General features: G+C 35.0%; 1 protein-coding gene and 1 non-coding gene across 2 annotated transcripts in view; one reads left to right on the top strand and one right to left on the bottom strand.

Annotated features, from left to right (window-relative positions):
* LOC138701136 (acyl-CoA-binding protein-like) overlaps nt 1-15,208 on the top strand; it is a 36,946-nt gene that overhangs the window by 17,479 nt on the left and 4,259 nt on the right. The window lies entirely within an intron of this gene.
* On the bottom strand, nt 1,227-1,299 carry TRNAS-GCU (transfer RNA serine (anticodon GCU)). Its single transcript has one exon. It is a non-coding gene; the product is annotated as a tRNA-Ser (tRNA).

Genomic DNA, 15,208 nt, shown 5'->3' with positions numbered 1-15,208 from the left:
CTGCTTCAAAACTAAGGTTGGTTCTTTGTCGGCATTTATGCCTCCAAACATGTTAAATTCGGTGAAATCTATTGCGAGTGTCGTGAGATTCAAAACATTTTGTTTCCTTTATCAATGGTTTCATGGCCGGTGTGAAGCAAATTTTCCACTTTTTAAATGTCTTAAATTTCGCAGTGAATGCATGTATAAATTATAAAAAGTAAGAGTAAAATGCGAAACTTTACAGTGAGTTAGGCATTTTTAGGCGAATATTAACAAATTAGGCTCTAATAACCGTTTTAGGGCATTTTAGGGCACTATAAAACTCTTTGAATACCTTTCAATTTCCATGAAACACAAATATTAATAATTATTTTTACTTTTCTCCTAAAGAAACAAAATAGGCATTTGCCCTAGAATCCGATGTCTGTTCATTACATTGTGCCCCAAATAACTTATTGCCAAGCGACGTATTAAAACAGTTTGTTTTACAACGGTCTGCTGAAATTGTTTTGAAATAGAAATTATGTTACCCACAGAGGTAGTCACGAGATAATGGGTGGGATTTGTGCTCGGGCATGAGTTCGAGTCCCGTGGGCAGATTATCTGTTTTTTGTTTTTGTTTTTTTTTTATGCAAGGTGAATGTAAAATAATCGTATGACGAATCCTTGGCCGCATCTCACCAAATAAGCCACCGGCGTGGCTCAGTCGGTTAAGGCGCTTGCCTGCCGGTCTGAAGTTGCTTTCGGGCGCGGATTCGATCCCCGCTAAGGTTGATTATATCTGGTTGGGTTTTTTTCCGAGGTTTTCCCCAACCGTAACGTGAATGCAAGGTAATCTATGGCAAATCCTCGGCCTCATCTCGCCAAATATCATTTCGCTATCACCAATCTCATCGACGCTAAATAACCTAGTAGTTGATACAGCGTCGTTAAATAAACAACTAAAATTTAAACAAAATCTCACCAAATACCATTTCGGTATCACAAACCCCATCGACGCATGCGGATCTCAAAGACATTTATTGCAGCTCTTGAACTAATATTACTATTCTGATTTTTTTTTTTTTAATTTCCGTAATAATGTGCAGCTGGAGAAAACTTACACACTCTGTATCATTACTGCAGTGAAGGTGATCAACAACGATACGTATTTGTTTCGTTTGAAAAGGATACAGTAGTGCAAATCTAGCTTTTAGGTAAAACTCCCTGTGAAGCAGACTTGAATAAATTCAAGGAAAAAATTGTTCCAGGGCCGGGTATCGATCCCGGGACCTTTGGCTTAGCGCACCAACGCTCTACCGACTGAGCTACCCAGGAACTTCACCCGACACCGTCTCAATTTTTCCATTTTATTCATATAACTCGAGTGGGCTGACAAGACGCCAGAAACATCGAGTGTACAAAAACTCTGTGTGACTTGAAATTGTGGTTTTCTTCACAGGGAGCTTTACTTGAAACTAGGTTTCCATAATACATACGTTACTATAGGTATGTTAACAGAAAACCAGACCACCGAGAACTAAGCGCAGTTTGAAGTAATGAACCTGTTGCATTCATTGAAGTAGTGGAGTATGGTTGTTCTTCTGACCTAAATTTACGCAATAGAACAAATCGATTGTCCAGGACACGACGCGCATATATCCCGCAATTCTTGGAGTCTCTAGAGGAAATAGTTCCACAGCCGTAAAATACATAATTACATAACATATTGATTGTCTGCTCTTTCCTAAGCCTCACACAGTTTTGTATACCCTGCTACAAACATTGTTTCTTGTCCATTTTCACAGTCATGTCAGTTTAAATCCAACCACATCTGAATCACTTTCTCATTATAGATTTTAGGCTATAGGTACATTTCCTTCATCACGTTCCAAATAATATTCCACTTTATGGATCGTTCAGATTTGATCCAGACTTAATTTTTGACCTAGAATACGGTACTTATTTTCTTGCACCAAATATGAACACCCTTTCCTGGATCCGTGGTAAAACAAAAAAGGGCATAATTTCAAATGCTTACTGTAACACTATAAGCTTCAGCCGAATGTTAATGCTTGTTATACAGGGTGAACCGTTTGGGTATGGATAAAATAACACCGTAAAACATTTACTGCTGAATTTTATTTGTTGAAACTTTGTGCATACAACACTGAAAGATGAGAGATTCCTCAGAGCTCAACATGACCTCCATTGCGCACCCTGCCCAACTCATAACGATGATGCAATTCAGCTTATTTCCGCTGTAACATAAGAGGGGTGATTTGTTGAAAAGCTTAAGTTTTACTCTCAGATCATCAATGTTCCTGTGTTTCTGTGCACAAAGAAGTCAGGAGGGGTTAGATCTGGGGAGTTTGGGGACCAAACCAAGAGCTAGCTGCTTCTCGTACTGGGTTTCGCCTGCGACCCCAGCATGTTTTTTTTTTTTTTTTTTTTTTTTTTTTAACACAGAACCTGTTTCTACAAATGTTCGATACCACAACATTATGGAATCGTATTTAGGTACATTACGCACACCATACTCACGTCGAAATTCCCTTTGAACTCTTTTAACACTCTCAAATTTAGCATACCAAAGAACACATTGTGCCCGCTGTTGATTTGTAGTAGCCATTTTAATCATCTACAATTTTCATTTGCCCTTTCAGATTATACATTGTTGATTGTCATATATGGAAACTCCCTTCTTTTAATCATAATATAACCAGCAAGAAATTTTTCCTACTATCATAATAGCTTTATAATAATAAATTAATATTATCCATACCCAAATGGATCACACTGTATTAGTAGTTAGGCCATGAACCAATGTAACTTGTGTGACCATCCCCAATGATGCCACCTCCCCTCCCTACGAACATGACGGCGCCGAATTTGAGTATAAAATTAGCCGTGCTGCGCGTCTCCTTTAAGTAATATCTCGACATCGATAACTGCAGACCTGTGCTGCCACTCGTTTGATTTATAATCGCAAGTTCTGTAGTAGTGTTGACAGACACGTACGATACACTCTGAGTGAACCACAGTGAAAAATTTGTTGTAAGCTGGGACCAATTTAGGAATGTCACTTCATACGAAGAGAAAATAATTATATTGCATGCCTTTCATTTAATTATTACTTCTCTTATCATAGACCCATACTCTTCATTTGTAAATGAAACAGAAATAAAACATTTCAAATGATAACACCACAATATTTTTCGTACATTGAAATATTTTTTATTGTTGGGCCTAGTCGGAGCCACCTTCAGTTACAAGCCGGAGTATTGGTACGTTGGCAACGCTGATTGGAGGCGATATAGTAGAGCACGAGGTTTTGCTGTGGTTTGACATTATACTCGTAGTGCATTATAGTGTACATTTTTTACATCAATTTAGGCCTATATACAAGTAAGTGGATATGATCAAGATTCAGAGTATTGATGTACGTAATTTATTACGTAATCCGAAGATATTTTGAGTTTCAGAATACCGTGTAAGTACTTACGTACAAAGTGCCACTTAAAATAACTTTAAAAAAATTAAAGCATGCGTGTTTTTAGTGATGATACAAGGGTAACTAAATAAATACATAAAGAAATGTTACTTCTACGAAAAATAAATTATCCAGTAATACAATAAAGACGTACTTTCGCAGTACCATATTCCAATCAATTAACAAATATGTAGCTGTGAATTGACAATGTTTTGCCGCTTTATGGCGTTTCACCTCTGACGTGAAAGGTCTAGAATATCACATACATTTTAATCTCATGCGATTATCTGTCGTGCTTTTCTATAAATATTTCAGATGCCTAGGAAGCTAGTTTTGGTTTGAACCTGGCCAGTCAACATAGCAATACTGTTCTCCTGAATTATTTGTTGTACACTTTTTCAAATATAAGTTTAAATAAATATAACTACAGAAAACCAGTTAAGAATTTACACTATGCAAATAATAAAAATATAAACAAAGAAAACTATCGACATATAATGAAGTACTAGGATGTAAACGCAATTAGACCAAGTATAAAAATCTATGAAAAAGTGCAAAAATATACCTTTTGCATAATATGTAACAAAACACATAATTATCTATTAAGTATGTGTAATTAGCGTAAACTCGGTGAAGTTTAAATCCTGTAAATACGAAGTGAAAAGAAACATGTTCACAATTACAAAAAAATAATAATAATAAACAAACCTTGAAAACCGGAGAGGGTGTTTTTAGTATATCAACAACTTAGGTTATTTAGCGTCTAAATGATATGAAGGTGATAATGTCGGTGAAATGAGTCCAAGGTCCAGCACCGATAGTTACTCAGCATTTACTCATATTGGGTTGAGGGAAAACCCTGGAAAAAACCTTAACCAGGTAACTTGTCCTTACCGGGATTCGAACTCTGGCTACCTGGTTTCGCGGCCAGGCGCTCTAATCGTTACTCCACAGGTATGGACGAGTGAGTGTGTCCATCTACAATATTTATAGATGGTTCTGACATATAGCAGGCATTCCGAGTCTTCAACAAAACTGCAACATTTATGGGATCACAAAATAGGTGTTTACAATGAACTTGAAATCAACTGAGTAACTTTATTCCTACATATAGCAGGCGAGATTCTAAAAACTTGGCTGGAACAACATTTCTACTAGACCACAAACCACAAGCAAGACTATAAAAATGTAGTTTATAAAATATTTAGTATCTAGAAGAATTATTGTCAATCACTTTGTCATCATTAACCGTAAAAATTGCCAAAGACTGCAGCCATTTATGTCCATTTATTGTTTTGCTTTTATCGCCAATACGCACTTAGTTTATAATACATAAACAATGAACGTTTGGTACAACCGCGAACATAATTTCATCGACACATACTTATGTTACAACATTCATTTAAATTGAAAATCAATATTAACACAAACACATCCTTTTGTATTTTAGGCCTCCGCTTGACAGTTATTTACAGTGTTGCCGACCCAAGGCTCCGGCTGTCTATGTAGATGACTCTGACTTAGTCTGTTATATACGCTTTTATTTTTTTTCATTGCGCGTCTTTTATTTACGTCAGAAATTAACAGAAGACAAACGTGACTGAAATATTGCTGCATAAGGAATTATTATTATTATTATCTTAATGATATAATAAAGTTTTATATAATTAAAAAAAAAGGAATTATCTCAATATGAAAGGAACCAGTGGTGCTAAAATAGATAGAAGTCTTGTAGCACAATTCTAAGAAAACTGTTGTTTCATTCCATAGTTTTAAGTGGTGCAAACCATTGTAATTTATTATGAATGCACTATAGTTTATAGCTAAGCATGTCATATGCATATCTCACGACTTTTGTCAATGAATAAAAGATTCAGTACGTTGAAGAACTTATCAGAAAAACCAACGAATCATTAAAGTGCCCATTAAACACATTGCTCACCAACACCTAAATTTGTCAAGTGTGTGCTCTTATGGATGCCCAGAAATCTGACTGAGGAAAATAAAGCAAGATGAGTTCAACTTTGTTCCCAACATCTCCAGCGCTAGAACCAAGAAGGTCATGAGTTAAGGCATATATTTTACGAGGAAATTTATAGTTGGATAGAAAATGAACTTTCAACTTTCAATTACTTGAACATCCATTGGAGCCCCTATAACTTAATCCAATTGAAGCATTGAATTTTATATGAGATTGAAAGCAGTTCTCTGGTATTTTTTGCCGCTGTGAGACTTACATTGTGTTAGAATGGCGTGATCAATACATTTGGGACCGATATCCCAGTAAGCCCTACTTGTGGAGCCGAGCTTAGCGCCAGTCGGTCTGTATTGTGGTTTGGGGATTCTGGGATCGATTCCGTGAAAGTGGGCCACATCAGTAAAGGTATTGAAGCTTTTGTACAAAAATACCGAACATTTCTTCTTAAGTTAAAGTAGTCGAAAGTACAAGAAACATCAAGGATGTAATTAGAATGTTAAAAATGGGGATCTAAAAATGTGATCAGGAATCATGAGCAAAGCGAGAACGATTTTTCGAAGAAATATATGAAAAGATGATGTAGTGCGATGGAGAAAATGTGATGTTCACAGGGAATTGGAGTCAAGTAGCAGACATCGCAATGAAATTTATACATGATAATAATGTAGCAGAACTGCACGATACCTCCATTCTGGTTGGATGATCGTCCACCTCTGCTTCGGCATGTGGTCGTGAGGCCAGCAGCCGGCTGGTCGGTCTTGGTCCTTTGTGGGCTGTAGCGCCACGGATTATTATTATTATTATTATTATTATTATTATTATTATTATTATTATTATTATTAATGTAGCAGAACGGCCTTTCTTTCTAAGATTAGCATTTGATTATGACAATAATGAAAAAAGATGAGTGTGAAGTACTAACACAACTTGCTCAGCAGATTGTCTGTTATATGTCCTGCAGCAGGAAATCGAACTACAATCCTTTAAGTAAGAATCACTTTAAGATTGAACTTCAGTAAGAGTTCAACCGTTCCATTCTGATGACAATTTTTCTTCGCACTAACAACTTCTTTGACTGTGACGGTAAACCTATGTGCTGCTCCCACGCGAGGTGGGACAGCTCTTTGATCCATGACTGATGTCTACTGATGTGCGACCTCGAACAGGACTAACCACGAAAGCAGGGATTTAGTATTTGTTCACTGCCAGTCTGTACATTAAACCAAGCCCTTCGTGATGTATATGAAATATAATTTTTCAATCGTAATAAGATCATCCTAGGAAGTCTTGCTTTCTCATTAAGTAGAATGAATCAAACTTAAGTTACCGGCATTCTTACCGAGCCACGAGGTTGCTTTCTGACGGGCAACGCATTGAGTTTTTCCGGTTGTTTTCTCTAAGCCCGGCGTAGGATACAGAGCGTGGATTTTTTAAATAACTGTTTGCACTAAGCTGAGTGCACAACGTTACTGGCTCTTCGCGTTGTTACTCAAATTTTAAGAAATCTACTTTAAAGTAATTGTTGGTAACATTCAGAAGTCTCAATTCCTTAAACAGTTAGTTAAATGACGTTTTTACACATTTAAGTTATCCATTGTTGAACTAAATTATTTGTTTTATTTTGTCAGGAATGTCTAGTTAATTTTGTAATTTTTTTTACTTTCTTTTAAAGTCATAAATTTCCCCGTAATAGTGGTAAAATGGTAAACATTTCCCTTTTCTCTACCTTATAAAACCTATAACTCGATTTCCTTGAAAAAGGGAAATTTCCCCCGACTTATCATTGGGCCTAAGTGACATCTACACACATTTTTTGAAACAGAGGAAGGGTGGCCGGTGAAGTCTTTCGCAAAGGGAAGAAAAATATTAAAGTTGGAATATTAGCTGGAAGTCGCAAAACAGTTTCTGCGCTTTTATCTTCACTTTTGTCAGCTTTATGCTGTTACAGTGTTTTGTGCCAGCAGTATTGTTTTCATGATTTAACGCTACAGTGTATACCCACAAATACTGGATTCTGACATTACAGCACATGTTTTATTCCTTGTGACACCAGGAAGTCGCATCAACTGTCCGAAGTGATAAATGACGACCCCTGACAGTGCTACAAACATTACAGCCGTCACTATGAAATCCTCCACTCTTATAAACTGTAATATTTTCGTAGCCACCGGCGTAGCTCGGTTGGCTAAGGCGCTTGCCTGCCGATCTGAAGTTGTGCTCGGGCGTGGGTTCGATTCCCGCTTGGGCTGATTACCTGGTTGGGTTTTTTCCGAGATTTTCCCCAACCGTAAGACGAATGTGAGGTAACTTACGGCAAATCCTCGATCTCATCTCGCTAAATACCATCTCGCTAACACCAATCCCATCGACGCTAAATAACCTAGTAGTTGATAAAGCATCGTAAATAAAAAAAAATAGAGTACTGTATATTTTCGTAATTTGACAAGTGAAGGTCAAAGTGCTGGAGGTGTAGCATATCTTCTAGGAGATCCCGCAATTTTAATCCGCGTGAGACAGAGGCTCAAAATATTTGTGTAGATGTCGCCTGCACTCTGATACAATATTTCATTGTTACCACTCTGTATAGTGCTTGATGCAGTGTGGTCAGGGAGTACCGGTATGTTAACTCAGAAATTAATTATGGTGCGAATGAAGAGAATGATGATCAATGGTCAACACTGAGCTTTCCGATAGTTCTTCATTAGGTCTATGTACTAAATTTCTTGATCTTCAAATAAATTGTCACATGAATTGGAAGAAACATAATGAATATAATATATAATCCCGAATTTGGTTCAGCCTGTTATGTTGCTGGGTCAGTGAGATTTTAATTTCATGGTATGGGTTTCATTATTAAATTGGATTTCGCAGAATTTCTTGCCATCATTTCTATGGTCTGCCACGATCTCTTTACCAGTTACTTTGTAGTTCAGTATTTGTTTCGAAATGCGCGTCTCTTTCGTTCGTTCTGCACGAGACTTTCAATTTTCTCTGTTTTATTTTATCTATAAATGAAAATACATGATTTATTTTTACGTCGTTATTTCTGAAATGGTATTTAAAACTACATTCCTTTAGAACTCTTAAACATTTCAATTTCGGAGACCTGCATTTTTTAAATATCTTTCTTTGGGGAGCGTGTTTTGCTTCCGTACATTTAGGTCGGTAAAACCATGATCTTAAAAAAACTTCAACAGTTTTCTCTTTCAATGTCTTATTCTTTAGTACAGTATTATTTTATCCGCTTTTGTTACGTAATATTGAAATTTCATATTAATAAAAAATGTTGTAATGTGATAATCTACGACACGAGTGCGATAAAGTGAAACACACGTTGAAATAGGTTAAAAGTAATATTTATGTATTATACAGATTAACTACTTTTTTTTTTTATCAAAGTGAGTCAAAATGTTGGAGTTACACAGTTAATACTCTCCTCGACATTTTAAATATTGATATTTACAATTATGCAAAAATGATTGATAAAAATGAAATATATTTGTCTCGTGCGAATTTGTTTATAGTGGCTTTATTACCAAAACTAAAGTAAATTCACTTGTTTCAATAATCGCATTGTAAACAAAATCCTGTCGCCTCTCTCCTCATAGAGATTGTCAAATCTAATAAGACTGTAGATTAAAATAGCGTAAAGTCAAATAACAGTGAAATTTGAAAGAGGATAGATCTTGTACAATAGGCATATAGCAAATAAATATGAATTGTTCCGCGAGCGTAATTAAATTTGTTTAGTTTCTGTTGGATATCTTGAATCTTAATATTCTTATGTTAGTTTTCAAGGTTATTTGTTTAGATTTCCATGTGGCAATTGTGAGAATACAACTTTTGATTTTCTAATTCTGGTTTAACATCCCTATCTCAACTACCCATTACGCACGCACACACATACACGTAGAGTAAAAAATGAACCGAATTTTGCCTGGCGCTGCCGTGCCATTTAGGCAACTTCTCTGCCTCGCCTTTGTGGCGGATAGTATATGTCTTCAGGGTGAGATGATCCCTAAAGAGCATCATGTAAACATAATTATATTCAAAAGTATAGGTGGATAGAAGTGAAGGGGTGGAACAGAAAATTCATTCAGCAGTGGTTTTGAGCTTTCTCCTCGAAAACTAAATCAATGGGCTGTCATTCAAAGTTGTGTCTCCTGCACATCTAAACTTATTCAAAAGTGGAAAGTTTTGAAATGAACATAAGGTATAATTTCTAAAATTGTTTTCGGTTATTTATTTGTACAGTTTAAGTTGGTTACAGACCCGCAAATGCACAGCCAGAGCGCGAACTGCGCTTTCAAGATACCGCTCAGCTGTGTTTACGCCCTAAATATCTTGCGAATGGACTACAATTGAATATAGGGAAGTCATTTGTGCACACGAATATTTATTTATATAATACTAAATAAGGCTCTGCTTAGCACGGATGCAACACGTTGCAGTGACATGCTTGTACAAGGAGCTGTGAGTCAGCTGATATTGATTTCAAGCTGATGGCGCCACACGTAGTTTATCATATCTTTGGTCAAGGCAGCGACCTTTCCTCCGCTACAACTCTGACGCCTGACCAAGGTAACGCTGGAATATACAGGGTTTTCATTTCAAAACTTCCCAGTCTAAATAACTATTTATTTTAATTAAATTAAATTTAAACAAAACATACACAAATTTAGATATTGGGAGGAGGAGTTTAAAACCAGTGTTTCATTTTAGATTTCATCCCGTCACTCTCCACATCTTCCCTCTTTGAAATTTCAAATTGCACCCCTATTACACTTCCTACATAATATTAAAGAGTATTTTATTGTTTATACATCTCATTCCTTTCACATCTTTTGTTTTCTAACGTCTCCTGGCAACCTGGATTGTTGTTATTCTCTGTTGTGGGATGAAAATACAGTTTCCTAAATATAATTAATTAAATTTACTAAATTAAATGTACAAAATGTGCTCCATTCTTGACTAGACAGTAATACAGCCTATTTCGGAATTCCTCTACGTAGCATTGCCATAGTATCAAAACCGTAAGTTACACGTGGCTAACGAGAAAGACAGGCTACGGCGCGACGTCACATTCACAGTCATAACCTGGCCAACATTGAACACGTTTATATATAAATGCACGTTTAACGTGAGTTTAATATATCAATTCCTTTGTTTTTTTTTTTTTTTTTTTTTTTTTTTTAGAACTTTGCACATGTATTTATATCAGGCGATTGTCAAGATGGCCATTACTAGACATGATAACCACGTGACTCCTATTTGCGCCGTAGCCTGTCTTTCTCGTTTGCCATGAAGTTACATGAATGACGTAAATCCAAATTTTGGCTTTTATCATCCTCTATCTTGTTTAAATTTTAAAAAATTGTATTATAATACACAACCATAATATCTCTTAATATTAGTTTGTGTTACTATCTTAAATAGCCTGTCTAACAGTGGCGGCTGATTGACTGAGGCAAGTGAAGCCGGGCCTCAGTCACTTGGCTTAACTGAAATGAAATTTTGTGTTTTTATATAATGTATTAGTTATTTGAATGAAGCAGATATCGCTGTAGAAACATTTGAAAACTTTGTGATGTATATGGATCTGTTTTACAGTAAGATTTGTTCCTGAGACCAGGATCGCTCGTGCCGGGTCTGGCTTGTGATGTATATAGACCTGTTTTGCAGTAAAATTTGTTCCTGAGGCCAGGATCGCTCGTGCCGGGTCTGGCTTTTGGATTTCTTGTCTTTTCGCGGGCTTTGAGTTTGCGCTTAAAACGATGTAGCTGAGGCACAATTCGTCCGGCCTCGTGGCCTGGTCAGGTTTCACCCCTCCCATCCATGGGCCAGCCTCAAGGGTAGAGTGGGGTGGGAATCGCAATGGTGACTTGTCTTCCTAAATAGGCCATAAATAACAAAAATTCCAGCTCTTTGGCAGGCAGAGACCCACACTATTCTCTCCCCTTATATCTTAGTTTATGACTTACGCGAGGGTGTTCTACTATTGTACTTCTTAGTACATTAGTGAATCTGGGCCAATGTTATTTATTTCGGGAAAATATAAACAGAAACAAATGCAAGAAATAATGCTGGTGTAATTAATTCATTGTTAGTGTCCTTTTTCGAGAAGAAATAATATTGAAAGAAAGGAATTTTTAAATAGAGAGCCTACCGAGATACCTACGACATTGCTGACAATTTTTCTGGCAGATAATCTTAAAACGCGAGTTTCTATTGCATCCTGGTATGGGCAACATAAATGATTAAGTGGTAATGCGGTGCAAAATAAACTTCTCTATTGGCTTTGTTTGTTGCTGTCAAAGAAAAAATAAAAAGAAAAGAAAGAAAGGGGAATTTCCACACATAATATGGGTTGCTTCATCACACTGAAACTCACAGCATAACAGCTTATTTGGTGAGTGAAATTATTATTTTTCATTAATAGTCATAATAATAGAATAATAATAATAATAATAATAATAATAATAATAATAATAATAATAATACAGTAATAATGGTATTAATAATATAATAACAATAATAATATTAATATCATAAATAAACATTTCCTATCGGAGGCACTTAAACTAGTTGCAGCTGGCCTCACCGAGGATTTCGATCACCGGCCGCTACTGCTGTCTAATCAACAATAGTCTTTGAAATTTTCTCTTCAGTTCTATTCAACAAGAACAACCAACAATAAACCGAGCCAGTTGGCTCAGAAGTGACATATGAGACTCTAATTCGGGAGGTTCTGGGTTCAAACTTCTTGGCCGACCAATCTGACTGATGTTTTTCATTGTTTCCCTCAGTAAAAGGGCAAAACACTAGCAATCAGAACAGGTACATTTTACCCTCAGCAATTACAAATAATTATGGAAAAAGACGTCTATATTACGAAGTGTCTTTGATTTTGAATCAAACTCCAAAATTCGGAAATTTTAGGAATATGAAATTATTAAAGAAAAATCTGATATGTTGGTTAAACAGAATACATATAGATTAAGAAATTTTTACGTTATGTACTCATAGTTAAATATAAAAACCAATTATGTATATTATTATGTATGTAAATATGCATAATTTATGTTGTATAATTGTGTCTGAAGTTATGACCACAGTCTACTATATACAGTCGCGAAGCTCAATATGTAGTAAAAATGCAAACATGGGTAGTTGCCCACCACTAGGATCGCTACTATCGCCTCATCATCGCAGATCTCTCTCCTAGCAGCCGAAAAAATATGTTACACTTTCGTTGTCGTGTTCTTTTGGAAAAATTAACACCTTCCTTCCATTATTGAAATATTAAATGCATAAAGTTAATTTATTATTTTAATGAAGTATATTAAATTCCACCATAAACTCGAAGATACCTGCAAGAAATAAGTTAATATAATTTTTGTTTGTGCAAAACGAACTGAAATTACTATAATAGCTTCATTCATTCAAGATTATAGCGATAATTAACTATGAAACCAATAAATATTAATTTGCATTTCTCTTTACAACAATAATAATGGAAATATGAATTAATGGAGTAACTTACGTGTACCGGTACTTGTAGTGTAGGCTTACGTAGTTAACAAAGTGGGATGAGGTTAAGCAATAATAATCACACCAGAATTGGAAATAAAACGTGATCAATAAATTTTATTGTAACAGACTTTTTCTACGTCTCTAGTAAAGCAACAAATAAAAATAACAACAAAATTAACAGCTATAATTAAAAACATATCCTTTGAAGAAAAAAGTAGGCCTAAGCAATAATAATCCCACCAGAATTGAAAATAAAACGTGATCAATAAATTTCATTAAGACAAACTTAATTTTTCTACGTCTTTAGTAAAATAACACATAAAAATAATAACAAAATTAATAGCTACAATTAAAAATATATCCTCTGACAAAAAAAGTAGACCTAACCTTTATTTCTCTGGAAATTTAGCAGCCTAAGTGACAGAACTTTAACCGGTATCTAATGTCCTTTCAGTTAGACTGAAACGTTTCATTGTGAAATTTAAGGATATAATGCATTCTAACAGTCACAAAGAACTTCAAATTAACAGTTTTGTTTCTGCACAGCATTTTTGTGGAAACCCAGGAACCTTTCTGAATCTTTCGGAAATCTGAAAAAGGATAACTCTGGCCTCTTTCTCTTACTGTTGCTACAATTTATAACACTACAAACGTCTCCTTCTTGTCCCATATTATTATTCCAATTATTATAGTTTAGCCATTAACATTTTTATTATAACCAATAACGAACATTTCACAAGCATCAATGTGAAATACGCAACGAGCTAGCACTCGATAGAAATACGACACAATCCAAAGTCGACCATGGACAGTTTATTGTTTCTAGTTGCTAACCGCTTGGAGCGCTTTATCACGAGATTTGCAAAAAAACACCTCAAGCTTCGCGACTGTATATAGTAGACTGTGTTATGACCATGTAAGAGATATATAATCTTACGAAAATTTGTTGTTGTAAAATTAATTGTATGTTCAATAAATCTGATTAAGAAAAATAAATCAAATGTATGTGTACGACTCATCAGGTTTCATCAGAAAAAGGTTGGCTGCACCTAACGAAAATGACTTGACAACTCTGTTATAAACATGGCTTCAACTAACATCAACAGGTTATTCATTATCACTGCTATAAATGTATTATACTGTTAAAAATACAGCATTTCAATTTTTTCTCGAAAATTCAGCCTCCTGTGACTGTTAGTTCATATTAGGCTATATAAATTCCGTTGATACTGCAACAATACAAAAAATTGCTAAAGAATTTTTGTTAGTCACAGTCCGTCTTTCTCTGTAGTAGATATCAGACTGAAAAAGATTTCCATCACGTGGCGGTAACCTCGGACTATACGGCCTGGTCATCTTCTCTATACCCGTCATCTCTCCTAAATTTACTATATAGATGTAATTAATTCCATTTTTGGAAGTCTTATGCCTCTGTAACGTTATTACATGAACTAAATAGTGATCTACTAGTTAATCATATTTATAGTCATTGCTAACTCTGAAAATTTAAAAATTGAAGTGATGACTGTGATAACCAGGGAAAGGATTTATATGTAAATACATATTTACTTATAAAGCTAATATAATTTATATTTTGCATTATCTTTATGTTTCACAATGTGTAGGGTTGAAAAATCCTACTTTTATTTTCCATATTTTTCCATATTTTAGAGTTTAGTACATATTTTCGTTAATTTCCATATATTTTCCATATTTCATATAAAACAGTCCATATTATATTAGGTTTAACAATAAAACAAAACAAAATTCCATTAACTTTTAAAAATACATTTCAACAATAGAGATTTAAACACATGTTCAGTAATCCCTTTAACATCAGAGTTATTTGAAAATTAGCAGTCCTATCAACAATGGGAAAGTAAGTTACAAAACTGTATTAATTTAATTTAAAATTTTTAACAGACTTCAGTTGTGCAGCTCAACAGTTAAATGCCAGTCAGAGTACACATAGGTTCAGTTTTGTAAATCATACTATAAAGACGGTAAATATGCCAAAAGTACGTCATTCAGTCAATTTAAAATCAAAACTAACAAGTTACATTTCAGAATTTAAAGAAGATGGTTTATCAACTGACAATAAAATATTATTTTGTAATTTGTGTCAGTGTGCAGTATCATCTACACAAAAGTTCCTGGTGCAACAACACATTACAACTAGTAAACATCAGGCCAACAAACAACTAAATTCCAAGCAGAGACAATTGTTTTTAACACAACCAACA

The sequence above is a fragment of the Periplaneta americana genome, chromosome 6 (assembly GCF_040183065.1).
Source record: "Periplaneta americana isolate PAMFEO1 chromosome 6, P.americana_PAMFEO1_priV1, whole genome shotgun sequence".
In the NCBI taxonomy this organism is placed as follows: domain Eukaryota; kingdom Metazoa; phylum Arthropoda; class Insecta; order Blattodea; family Blattidae; genus Periplaneta; species Periplaneta americana.
The sequence above is the reverse complement of the archived record's forward strand: the minus strand, read 5'-3'. Positions and strand labels throughout refer to the sequence as shown.